The 12,445-nt window shown below is 36.0% G+C and overlaps 1 long non-coding RNA gene across 1 annotated transcript in view; it reads left to right on the top strand.

Annotated features, from left to right (window-relative positions):
* Positions 1–12,445, top strand: part of LOC136846131 (uncharacterized) — an 87,363-nt gene that overhangs the window by 60,473 nt on the left and 14,445 nt on the right. The window lies entirely within an intron of this gene.

Consider the following 12,445-nt stretch of genomic DNA (forward strand, 5'->3'; position numbering starts at 1 on the left):
ATTATGACGAGTGGCTGCGACTCTGTGCGGACGTGCACTTGTGCTTGAGATGTGGGGCTTAGATATTAACTGAACGCTAGGCTAAATTCAAACGTCTGGGGGTTTAACGTACCATGGTACTAAAAAGTCTTCTCTCTCTCTCTCTCTCTCTCTCTCTCTCTCTCTCATAACAAGGATACACTGAAAAAAGGAAAAAGCACGGGCCATTGTGTTTTCAGTAATCAATAATAATACATCACCGCCATGCCTAGGCCTAGACTAACAAAATGATGAATGGTGCGCCTATGCCTACCAGGAACATTCAACCCTTTCAGATGTGAAAGATTTGCATCTAAAATTGAGGTGTGTGATTATTCATCGACTTAATCACTTAATGATAGGTTTGAGACTTTGGTAACAGAAGTCTTCTCAAAGTCAGAGTGAAATCTACTATCAACAAACATCGCAGTAAAAGTTCGTATGTAGTGAGGGAATGTCTCTTGAAGATACCACTTTAGTCTAGGAGAAAGAGAGAGAATTTGATGAAGAAAAATTCACAAAACACTAAAACGGTGGGTGATAATTATTGAACAACAGTTCATATTGTAACTGCATAACATTATAACATTTTATATGAAAATAATGAAAGAAGCCAACAACCTCCTGCCATTGCCAAGGCTTAGACCTAAATACAAAACGGATTGGACAAAATATAAAGGCTGAAAAGCCCCCAAAATCACTATAGGCCTACACAAGGCGAAAATCTAAAGAACACTGGTCCGTACACACCCGGCTGGGGCCAGATTTATGCCTAGGGCTTTAAATAATTAAAAAAGACAAAGGAGTTGACAGGTAGACACCCCTCCCTCGTCTGGTACTGTCAAGACAATCATCTGTTGGTTCCATCATTTACCTGTCAACAGCGCTATGGGAAGAGAGAAAGAGAAAGCCTGGGCTGGATGGCGCCACAACGCGGCGTCGATGAGGAATATATTTTTTTGGAAGAAAGAATATGCGGTGTTTTACCATAATGCAAGGCCATATAATATTACGATTATAAATAATGGCATCCAAAATATCTTTCTTGATAATAATTTTCCCAAGTTAATCAACTTGATGGGTAATAATATTGCATTTTAATTTTCCTAAATTCTAGAGACGACTTTACCAAGTTGTCCGTATTATTGGATTACCGCAGTTTTTCTCTGTAATCATACAACTGAAGTCTTCTGAAACGAAATGTGAAATGCGATTACTCACATCCTTTCTCATAAATATATTGCAATTCTCCTCGGCGTGAGATTTGTGGAATAAATAGACAAGTCATAATCATTACCGTTTCATCCACAACTCGTCTTTCTCATTTCCTCCCTTCCTTGTTCTCCCTCTTCCACTTCCATCACCCCCCCACCCCACCCTACCCCTTACAGAAACCATCCTCTCATACCCGCTTCCTCCTACCCCGCCCCCCCCCCCACCTCTCCATCTCCCTCCCCCCAATTTCATCACCCTTGCTCTTGGTCCCTCTATTAGTTCTTTCATTTGACTAATGATCTCGATAATTGGTTCCTTTGGGGAACGGTCTGCCATCTATCTGTCTGTTCAAGTGAGAGAGAGAAGGAGGTCTCATTTTTATAAAAGCTTTGTGAAGAGGGACTTTGTAAATATTTATCATATATGTATATATATGTGTGTTTATATATACACACATATATATATGTATGTATGTTATATGTACATACTATACATGTATATATATGTAGAGTCTACTGGAATTCGAGAAGTTAAGAGGGCATTGTGGCTATTAGAATTACATGTATATATATACATATATACACATATACATATATATATATATATGCATGTATATTATGTATGTATATTAAAATGTTTGTATTATGCAGGACGCATATACATACATAAAAGCAGTCAGAATGACCTACACACACACACACACACACACACACACACAATCAAGCATTCACACAATAACACAACCCCAAACACTGATAGTTTTCACAACTGAAAGAGGAATTTTGAAACGAAACACTAAACGATACCTATGTATTTAGCAAAAGCTAAATACGTAGGATCATTCAGGTCTGAGGAGAGCGTATACAAAGTAATTAGGTGGTGCTTATTAACAGACAGGAAAGGGAAAACTCGAGGCGGATTGTATACGTGTATTGTGTGTTATTAAAGGAGAACAATAAAGGCGTGATGTATTATCTTAATTTTATGTGTCATGTAAAGAGGAGATTATGTACATACTGTATATGCACACAAACAGACGCAAACATATATTTGTATATATATATATAAGTATATGTATATATACATATATGTATCCTTATACATACATACATATATATATATACACACAAATATATGTGTGTGTGTCTGTTTGTGTGTATATACAGCATGTATATAATCTCCACTTTACAATACACATATAAAATTAAGATAATTTATCACACCTTCATTGTTCTCCTTTAACAACACACACAATACATACTGTATATACATATACATATACATATACATATACATATACATCCCATACACGCAAACTTACTGACAGCACAAAGCATCTAATTCTGAAATATTATCCACGGTATCTGATTCGCCATAAGTCTCTCTCGTCCTGTTCCGGGTCGATAAGTCCCATCTTTATGTTGGGAAGTACCCAGGGTGCAAAAATAAAACCTAGGGTGTATACCAAGCTTTAGTTAAAATCTGTACCCATATAAGTTGCATGTGATACCCTGAAGGCATTTGAAAGTCTATTCGAAACAGATGCCCTGAATGCCCTGAATTATCTTTGTTGCAAAGGCAAACAGACGTACACACACACACACACACACACACACACACACACACACATATATATATATATATATATATATATATATATATATATATATATATATATATATATATATATGCAGCAACCTGGTCATTCAACTGAAAGACCTGGGTTCGATCCTGATGTAAGTCAGAAATTTATTTCTGTTTTACACGTGATTGTGTGTTGATTATTTCTAACATACATATATGTATATATATGTGTATATATACATAGACAGATAGATAAATTGATAGACAGGTCAGGGAAGGGGAAGCGATTTAGGTACGTTCACTTAGGCAGTGAATATGTACTTGGTGGTTAGTCGACTGTGGTGAGTTATATCCATGGGGAGGAGGCCACACGGGTCTAATGACCAAAATATTTACTGAGAAACGTAAAATCAACAGTTTTTCGTTTCCTGTAAAAGAAAACTATTGTGCCGGCTTTGTCTGTCCGTCCGCACTTTGTTCTGTCCGCACTTTTCCTGTCCGCCTTCAGATCTTAAAAACTACCTGAGGCTGGAGGGCTGCAAATTGGTATGTTGATCATCCACCCTCCAGTCATCAAACATACCAAATTGCAGCCCTCTGGCCTCTGTAGCTTTCATTTTATTTAAGGTTAAAGCTAGCCATAATCGTGCTTCTGGCAACGATATAGGATAGGCCATCACCGGGTCGTGGTGAAAATTTCATGGGCCGCGGCTCTTACATCATTTTACCGAGACAACCGAAAGATAGATCTATTTTCGGTGGCCTTGATTATACGCTGTCGAGGCTGTACAGAAAACTCCATTACGCCGAAACAATTACACTCGCAAGAAAAATCACGCAAATATCTCGTCAGTCATCATCAATAACAGCTATCTCCTCTATTGCAGAAAACCGTAATAGGCCACGCATTACTTAAGGTTATTTGCAGCGTGCCTTCGGCCCTTAGCTGCAACACCTCTCGTACCTTTTACTGTACGTCCTTTCGTATTCTCTTTCTTCCATCTTACTTTCCACCCCCTCCTAACAATTGATTCACAGTGCAACTGCTTTGAGGTTTTCCTCCTGTTACACGTTTCAAATCTTCTTCTGTTAATTTCCGTTTCAGCTCTGAATGACCTCATAGGTCCCAGTTCTTGGCCTCTGGCCTAAATTCTATATTCAGTTCAATTCAATTCAATTCATAATATGGATAATAATTCAATATGAAAGTCGTGTTGGGTATGACCAGTAGGTACAGTTTTTTCGTAAATTTTCCGTTCTCTGTTCTTTTAGGTCCAAAACACTTATAGACTAATTCCCAGTGTTTTTTGTAAGGGTCACCTATTATTCAAAGAAATATCTTTGGCGTCCGCAGAATAAAATGTATGTGTGTAAACAAAAAGATCCTGTGCCAAAGAAAAGTAGTTTACAAGTAAAAACAAATAATGGAAAAATAAACAAAATACAGGAATTCTCATATATGCACAGTTCTTGAAAAATGCCAGACAGTCAGTAATTGCAACACACATCACAGTAGCCTTTCATGAGAAGCTCAAAAATATACAAAGAAAACACGGAATTAAACTAATCTTTTATACGACCAAGATTAAAAAAACAAAAACGCACAAAAAAAAGTGACACGCTCCAAAGGGATCCATTGCTACATGAATATACAGTACGCTCATTCAGGCCGCGTCTCTTTTAGGCCTATGAATGACGAGGCACATCCGGCGAGACGCCTCGTGTCTTTTGGGCTCATTAAATCTTTCTTTTGCCACGATGGTGACGAGGACTCACCTCTGATAGATTAATACTCGCCTAAGAAGACGGAGAAAAAGGCTAAATCGGCTGTGAAATTTTTAGCAGGAAACTGGAGGGGCCTAGAGATAGGCTGAACCGTGGGAAACGGCTGCCGTAGGCCTATGGGGGTGTGGTTGAAAAGTAGGTTGGTTGCTCCAGCTTCTGTGCTGGGCGATTGCTGTCGTCACTTGGGCGGTGAACTCCAATATCCGTGGTGCAAACTTTCCAGTTGTATATCTGTTGGCGGTGTTAGGGGAGCCTTTTGGAAACGGTGTCCAATTTTCTTTTATAAAAAAAAATATTGCCGTTATGGCAGGATGATGTCTATACGCCTAATGTTCATAGAGGAATTTTTCCGTAATAAATTTCGATAAGGTTATCAAGATTTCTCGTACGGGAATAAAATTGTTTTTTAGTTTTGTCCATCAGAATAGATCTCTTCACAGCTTTCCTCAGTTATGTTAAACTCCCAGTATCAATCTTTAACGAATATCTACAGGAATTGAGAAGAAATATCTATATTATTAACATTTATGGATTCGAGCAAATGCTCATTACTTTTTCGAGACAACTCGCTTCGTCCCGGAAGCAACTTGTGAAATAGTTTATAACCTGATTTGACATTTTTATAACTGTTTACATCTACTGCATGGCCATATTTTCATTACGTATATCTGTCTTCAATCACGTTACCTTGAGAAGTTCATACGAGAGAGAGAGAGAGAGAGAGAGAGAGAGAGAGAGAGAGAGAGAGAGAGAGAGAGAGAGAGAGAGAGAGAGAGAGAGTTTAACTTTTCAGAAAAATTACAGTATCAGCTCATCACTCGGGTGTACAATTCGCTTTGATACCTTCATGGTGAGAAATCATTTAGTACATTTTTCTTCAGAATTTATATGCCTCCATCTGAATGTAAAATCATCATTTCTACATAGTTCTGAGCTGATTTCAATAATGGAGATACGTTCAAATACGGAATATATATAGTTGGAAGGTTTATGCTTATCCAAATCAGTAAGCCAATAAAAAAATCAGTGAGTATACGCATGACCTACAATATCAAAAACAGTTCTGTTAAGGCGCTGGCTTTCTTGATGGCTCTTACCACTTGCACCAGACCCTTTACTCCTGTTATTCTCAGGAACTGCAATATCCAGTGAAGGGAGACTTTCCTTTCGTCATCTAGGTCTAACCACTGATAATCATCCCGGAATAAAGTCCTACTACAGGATGAGTGAATGAATTAGTGCTTTATCATTAGACCTACACAAACATAAGCGCGGACGCTGCGCTGGCTCGTTAAGCCAGTAACCTTTAAATGAAAGCTGGTTGAAATATGGCATTAGCTTAGCTCCTGGTCTGAGCGGGTAAATACGTATTAGTTGTTAGGGTAAACTTTGAGCTGATTTAGACTGTTCTATGCTTGGTACAAATATCAGTTCTGGTTGATAATCCTTGTGCAAACTTTCTAATCCTCTTTTTTATGTTCTTCCACAGTAATCTTACAAATAATTATAGCGATATTTTAATGAAATATTAACGAAATGTAAACCTCTAAAGGACACCCCTACCCACCAAAGAAAGAAGCTTATTAACCAAATAAACATATTTTGCGCAAGGTGAGACTTCGTCAGTCCGGTAGCGAGAAAAAGACTTTTAATAATGAGACTAGCCTCATTACCCTGCCACTTTATTCCACGCACCCCGCCGGGAGTCGATTAGAATGTTGTCTCTCATTCCGGGGCGTAGAATCTTATTTAGCACCTGACAGGCTGGGAGCTGTGACCTCTTTGGCAGAAGAAACACACGCATACACACACACACACACACACACACACAGACACAGAGAAAGGCTACATTTCCGACTAAGACCAAGCGCTATTCGGCTCACAATAGGACTTAGTTTTATATTTAACGGTGATTTTTTTCTTTTTTTGCGAAACAGGGCAAATAAAATCAGCTAAATCTTTCGTGGTTGATTAGCAAAAAAAAATTTTGCATTTCTGACCAGTTGTATTATTATTATTATTATTATTATTATTATTATTATTATTATTATTATTATTATTATTATTATTATTATTATTTGTTCAGGAAACGAACTCCATATTACAGTTTTAAGAATAAATAAATGATACTGCACTTATAACAAATACCTTTGGAATACGATTGTGTGTGTGTGTGTGTGTGTGTGTGTGAGAGAGAGAGAGAGAGAGAGAGAGAGAGAGAGAGAGAGAGAGAGAGAGTGGCGTTTGTTAGTATAGATTTTAATCTCATAACAACGTGGAACTAACAACAGTGTCTCTCAGTTTGGACTTAGTTGAGTTGCCATTACCATGGCACTAGGCCTACACAGGCTCTTGCCCTTCCGATCAATTCTTAATTAAGATAAAAATTAAAGAGAGAAAGCTGTTACGTCGCCTGAGACTTAATTACAGACCACAACCACCTGTCTACCTGTTATGGCCTAGACGGAAGTTCTTCTCGCGTCAGGCGCACCTGTCCGTCTAATTCTGCGCCGTTTCATCTCAGCCTGTCAGTCAACTTGATTAAAACCGGTTGGTGTCCGTTAGTTTCTGTTTGCTAGCTTTCGATTACGGTGAAGCGTATAAACGAGTTGGTTCGGAGGGAGCGTTCGTTAGGCTGACGGGGACGGAAAACGGCAAGGCCACCCATTTGGGGATGAATGAGTCAAAACCCGTATGGAGCAGTAGGAAAACATCCAAAAAACCTTATGCAACAGGGAGACAACAGCAGAGAAATGCCGTTTTGGGATGCAGAACAACATGAACCCCTTTCCAGGTGGTGGAAAACAACGATACCCCCTTTTTAGAGGAAGAAAACAACACAAATCCCTCTCCAGTTCGTGGTAAACATGGGAAAAAATGCCATTAGTTTAGAAAAAAAACTATATCAAGGAGTAGAAAACAGAAAAAATTCATGGGGAAGAACAAAACACGCAGCAGGGATCCCTTCCCAGGAAATGGCAAATAACAAGGTTCACTTCTATTGTCCGACACACGTAATATTCATTTTATGCCTGATTATAGATATAAAGAAAATTCCAAGTGAGGTAAAACTGTGAACAAAAAAGACTGCTCGAGTTTTCAAGGAAGTTCTCAAACTTATAAACCTGAAGCTATGAGGATTGTAGATATCCCCTACAAAATTTAAAGTACTGGTCTTGGATACATTGATTCTCAAGTATCTCAACAGGATGATATCTTGCAAGCAAGGATTGCCATTAAAAGATCCTGAATCTCGTAAGTTACAGGTTTCAATTTATCTGGGACAAGAAGAGTGTGGACCGAAGTGTATTAGCTTAACTGGCACTGGGCCTTCAGACTGGAAAATCTCCTCAGAAAGTCTGAAGCTGGGCCTTCAGACTGGAAAATCTCCTCATAAAGTTCTGTAGAGAATCTACTCAGAAAGTCTGAAGCTTGGCCCTCAGACTGGAAAATCTCCTCAGAAAGTCTGAAGCTGGGCCTTCAGACTGGAAAATCTCCTCAGAGGGTCTGAAGCTGAGCCTTCGGAGTAGAGAATCTACTCAGAAAGTCTGAAGCTTGGCCCTCAGACTGGAAAATCTCCTCAGAAAGTCTGAAGCTGGGCCTTCAGACTGGAAAATCTCCTCAGAAAGTCTGCAGCTCGGCCTTCAGACTGGAAAATCTCCTCAGAAAGTCTGCAGCTCGGCCTTCAGACTGGAGAATATCCTCAGAAAGTCTGAAGTTTTTGCCTGTCTGCTTCTCCACTTAATTAAACTCATCGAAAATATATAAAAGTTGAAGTGCTGGTAACATTAAGAGCTTGATTTTAAATAAGCGTGCATTCACACAACCAATAAATTCAAAGCGTGAATATATATACTAACAGATAAATACTCGAGAGAGAGAGAGAGAGAGAGAGAGAGAGAGAGAGAGAGAGAGAGAGAGAGAGAGAGGAAATATCAGTGTTGGGGTCCTCAAAGGTAGACTTCTGAGATATTGCATTGCGCTGCCAAAAGGATAGCTTTTAGAAATATTCATTGCGTGCAATAGAGTCCTCGCTACCTATTGTCACATTGGATGCATGGATATATGGTCATACTAATCTGTTTTTTTTTGTTTATTGGACATTTATTTGTAACTATCTTCTCTCTGTTCTCAGTTCTGTTGTTCTCGTGGAGCTTCACTGTAAGGGGCTATTCTTCTTAGTGTTTTAATTTTTCTGTTTATTGGACATTTATTTGTAATTATATTCTCCCTGTTCTCTATTCTGTTCCTGAGATGGGGCGTCTTCTGTGGAGCGTTTGAATAATAATAATAATAATAATAATAATAATAATAATAATAATAATAATAATAATAATAATAATATGGCTTCATTATGCAAATTGATTTTATACTGAGTTTTCTCAATTCTGATAATTCGCCTTTCCTGCACATCAATATTATTAGTCAATACTTGGCCAACGTTCATATTTCGATAGATGATATTGATACCCCGGAAAAGCGATTTATTAGAAGAACTGAGAAAACTCAGTGTAAAATCAATTCGCATAATGCAGCCATGTTATTCAACAAAGCTTGCCTCAAAGAGGGTCTTCTTCCTTCTAATAATAATAATAATAATAATAATAATAATAATAATAATAATAATAATAATAATAATAATAATAATGAGCCATTACTCCCGAGAAATTCACGAAAACTACTTGGTATTTCCTGCACTTAATTTTCCCCAGTTTTTTTTCCTCTTTGCTGAGTGTTTTCCACTTTAGTTTACTTATATTTATTCGTGTGCTATTCCCTGTTACCTATTCTTTCCGACAAACGGGTTTCCTATTCTGTGGAATCTTGCTTTGAAAGTCTAAAGCCTCTTCGGATTGCTCTAAATGAACTTCTGTTCATCTTGAACTCCGCAGGAAAGAACTCACTCCCTTACATAGACTTATACTCACTCACACTTATACAGAATAGTTAAAAAATAACAGTGACCTCGAGCACTTCGTCAATAAAAAACAAGTAAAAAATGCGCCGAAGTTTCTTCGATGCAATCGAGTTTTCTGTACAGCCGCCACAGCATATAACCAAGGCCACCGAAAATAGATCTATCTCTCGGTGGTCTTGGTGTAATGCTGCATGAGCCGCGGCCCATGAAACTTTAACCGCTGCCAGGTGGTGGCCTATCCTATATAGTTGCCAGAAGCGCGATTATGGCTAAATTTAACATTAAATAAAATAAAAACCACTGAGGCTACAGGGCTGCAAATTGGTATGTGTGTTGATTGGAGGGTGGATGATCAACATACCAATTTGCAGCCCTCTAGCCTTAGTAGCTTTTAAGATCTGAGGGCCGACAGAGAATTGCGGGCAGAAAAAAAGTGCTGACAGAGTAAAGTGAGGACGGACAGACAAATCCGGCACAATAGATTTCTTTTACAGAAAAAAACTAAGCGCTCATATTTCAGCTAAAGTGAAACGTGTAGGAAGCGCCGAAGTAAATCTGTCTGTCCTTGTCACGTTTGCGAAGTAATGAAAAGGAGGGCTGCGTGTCCCAGGCCGGAAAGCCTCGGGGAACCCCACCTATTATTGTTAACATTATATCTTTCCTCCATTGTACGCGCAAGGTGCATTGCTATCTGGCCCTGAGATGAAATGAAATGTAGTATTATTATTATTATTATTATTATTATTATTATTATTATTATTATTATTATTATTAAAGTTTCATGACTTTAAAGAGCAAGTATTGAATTTTAAGGTCTTGAGGTCTCCAGGTGAATATCTCTGAAATATAATCACTAATAAAATTTCAATATTATTATTATTATTATTATTATTATTATTATTATTATTATTATTATTATTATTATTATTATTATTATTATTATTAAAGTTTCATGACTTTAAAGAGCAAGTATTCGAATTTTAAGGTCTTGAGGTCTCCAGGTGAATATTTCTCGAAATATAATCACTAATAAGATTTCGATATTAATAATATTTATTATCAATTATTATTATTATTATTATTATTATTATTATTATTATTATTATTATTATTATTATTATTATTATTATTATTATTAAAGTTTCATGACTTTAAAGAACAAGTATTCGAATTTTAAGGTCTTGAGATCTCCAGGTGAATATCTCTCGAAATATAATCACTAATAAAATTTCGATATTAATAATATTTATTATTATTATTATTAAAGTTTCATGACTTTAAAGAGCAAGTATTCGAATTTTAAGGTCTTGAGGTCTCCAGGTGAATATCTCTCGAAATATAATCACTAATAAAATTTTGATATTAATTTATTTGCCTACCAGTGCTCAGTCATATCACCAATCCTTAGGGCATTTCTTGACCCTTCTGAGGTGATATCTTTCTGCGATGCAACAAAAAATATCCCGAATAATTACGAAATGAGACTGAGAACGTCTTTGTTGGATTACTGAACTTCCTTTTTTTTTCTTTTTTTAACTATATTTCTCTTGGGTCTTCTTTTTTTCTTTCCTTCTTTATTCATCTCTTAACTTTTTTTAACTATACTTCTCTTTGGTCATCTTTTTCTCTTTCATTCTTTAGTCATTTCTTAACTAGTAGTGATATTCTATTGATAGGTTTGATTAGCAATGCAGTAGAATTTTCTTAACATACTTCTCATATATGTGTGTGTGTTCATTTTGCATATTATTATTATTATTATTATTATTATTATTATTATTATTATTATTATTATTATTATTATTATTATTATTATTATTATTATTATTATTATTAATAATAATAATAATAATAATAATAATAATAATAATAATAATAATAATAATAATAAAATGGAAGGAGTCTCTCTTTTAGGGCAGGTGATTGAAAACAGCCGCTGTTTCAACAGCATTCAGCTTGAACAGCAAACGGCAACGGACCAATGAAAATTCGACCCGCCAAGACTCAAGACACCCCCTTCTCCCCAACCCCCCCTTACAATAAATACTTGTCCACCTTTGCATTTCAGCAATTCTCTTTGTCGACGACGCGCTCGCGAGCGCGTCGAAACGCAAGAGTAAAATTTACAACTAAAGGAGAATAACTTTCCATGCTCTTCGGAAGTTTAATATATACAGCTGCCGACGAAATTAATGTAATGGGAAGAAAAGAAAAGATTCGCTATAAGCCGAATGTTTTGAATAATAATAATAATAATAATAATAATAATAATAATAATAATAATAATAATAATAATAATAATAATAATAGTAATAATAATAATAATAATATAGTTGGATGAATAGAGATGACTCTCTATAACCTGAATGCCGTTAACAACAATTGATTTTAATAATAATAATAATAATAATAATAATAATAATAATAATAATAATAATTATAATAAATTAAAAAGAATGGTAGCATGAGTCTTTAATAATAATAATAATAATAATAATAATAATAATAATAATAATAATAATAATAATAATAATAATAATAATAATAATAAATAAAAACACTCATTGTAGCATGAGTCTTAAAATGGAGAAACAAATCCACAGTTATCTTTAAATATATGTACATATACATAACTGTGGATTTGCTTCTCCAATAATAATAATAATAATAATAATAATAATAATAATAATAATAATAATAATAATAATAATAACATTATAGTTACGTTCTTGTTAGTAATATTGTTCTAATTGTTATTCTCGTTCTCGTTCGCCTTCTCCGGACTTTGAGCGCAAATAACTTTGATACTCGAGGAGACAAGGCTCCACATTTAACGATACTATAGAAGAACGACAAAAGGCAATAGCAGCTCTTCCTAATGCAGGCTGACTTTTTAGGATTAACGAAAGATCCTCGATTATTCTG

This window comes from Macrobrachium rosenbergii, chromosome 14 (assembly GCF_040412425.1).
Source record: "Macrobrachium rosenbergii isolate ZJJX-2024 chromosome 14, ASM4041242v1, whole genome shotgun sequence".
Taxonomy (NCBI): domain Eukaryota; kingdom Metazoa; phylum Arthropoda; class Malacostraca; order Decapoda; family Palaemonidae; genus Macrobrachium; species Macrobrachium rosenbergii.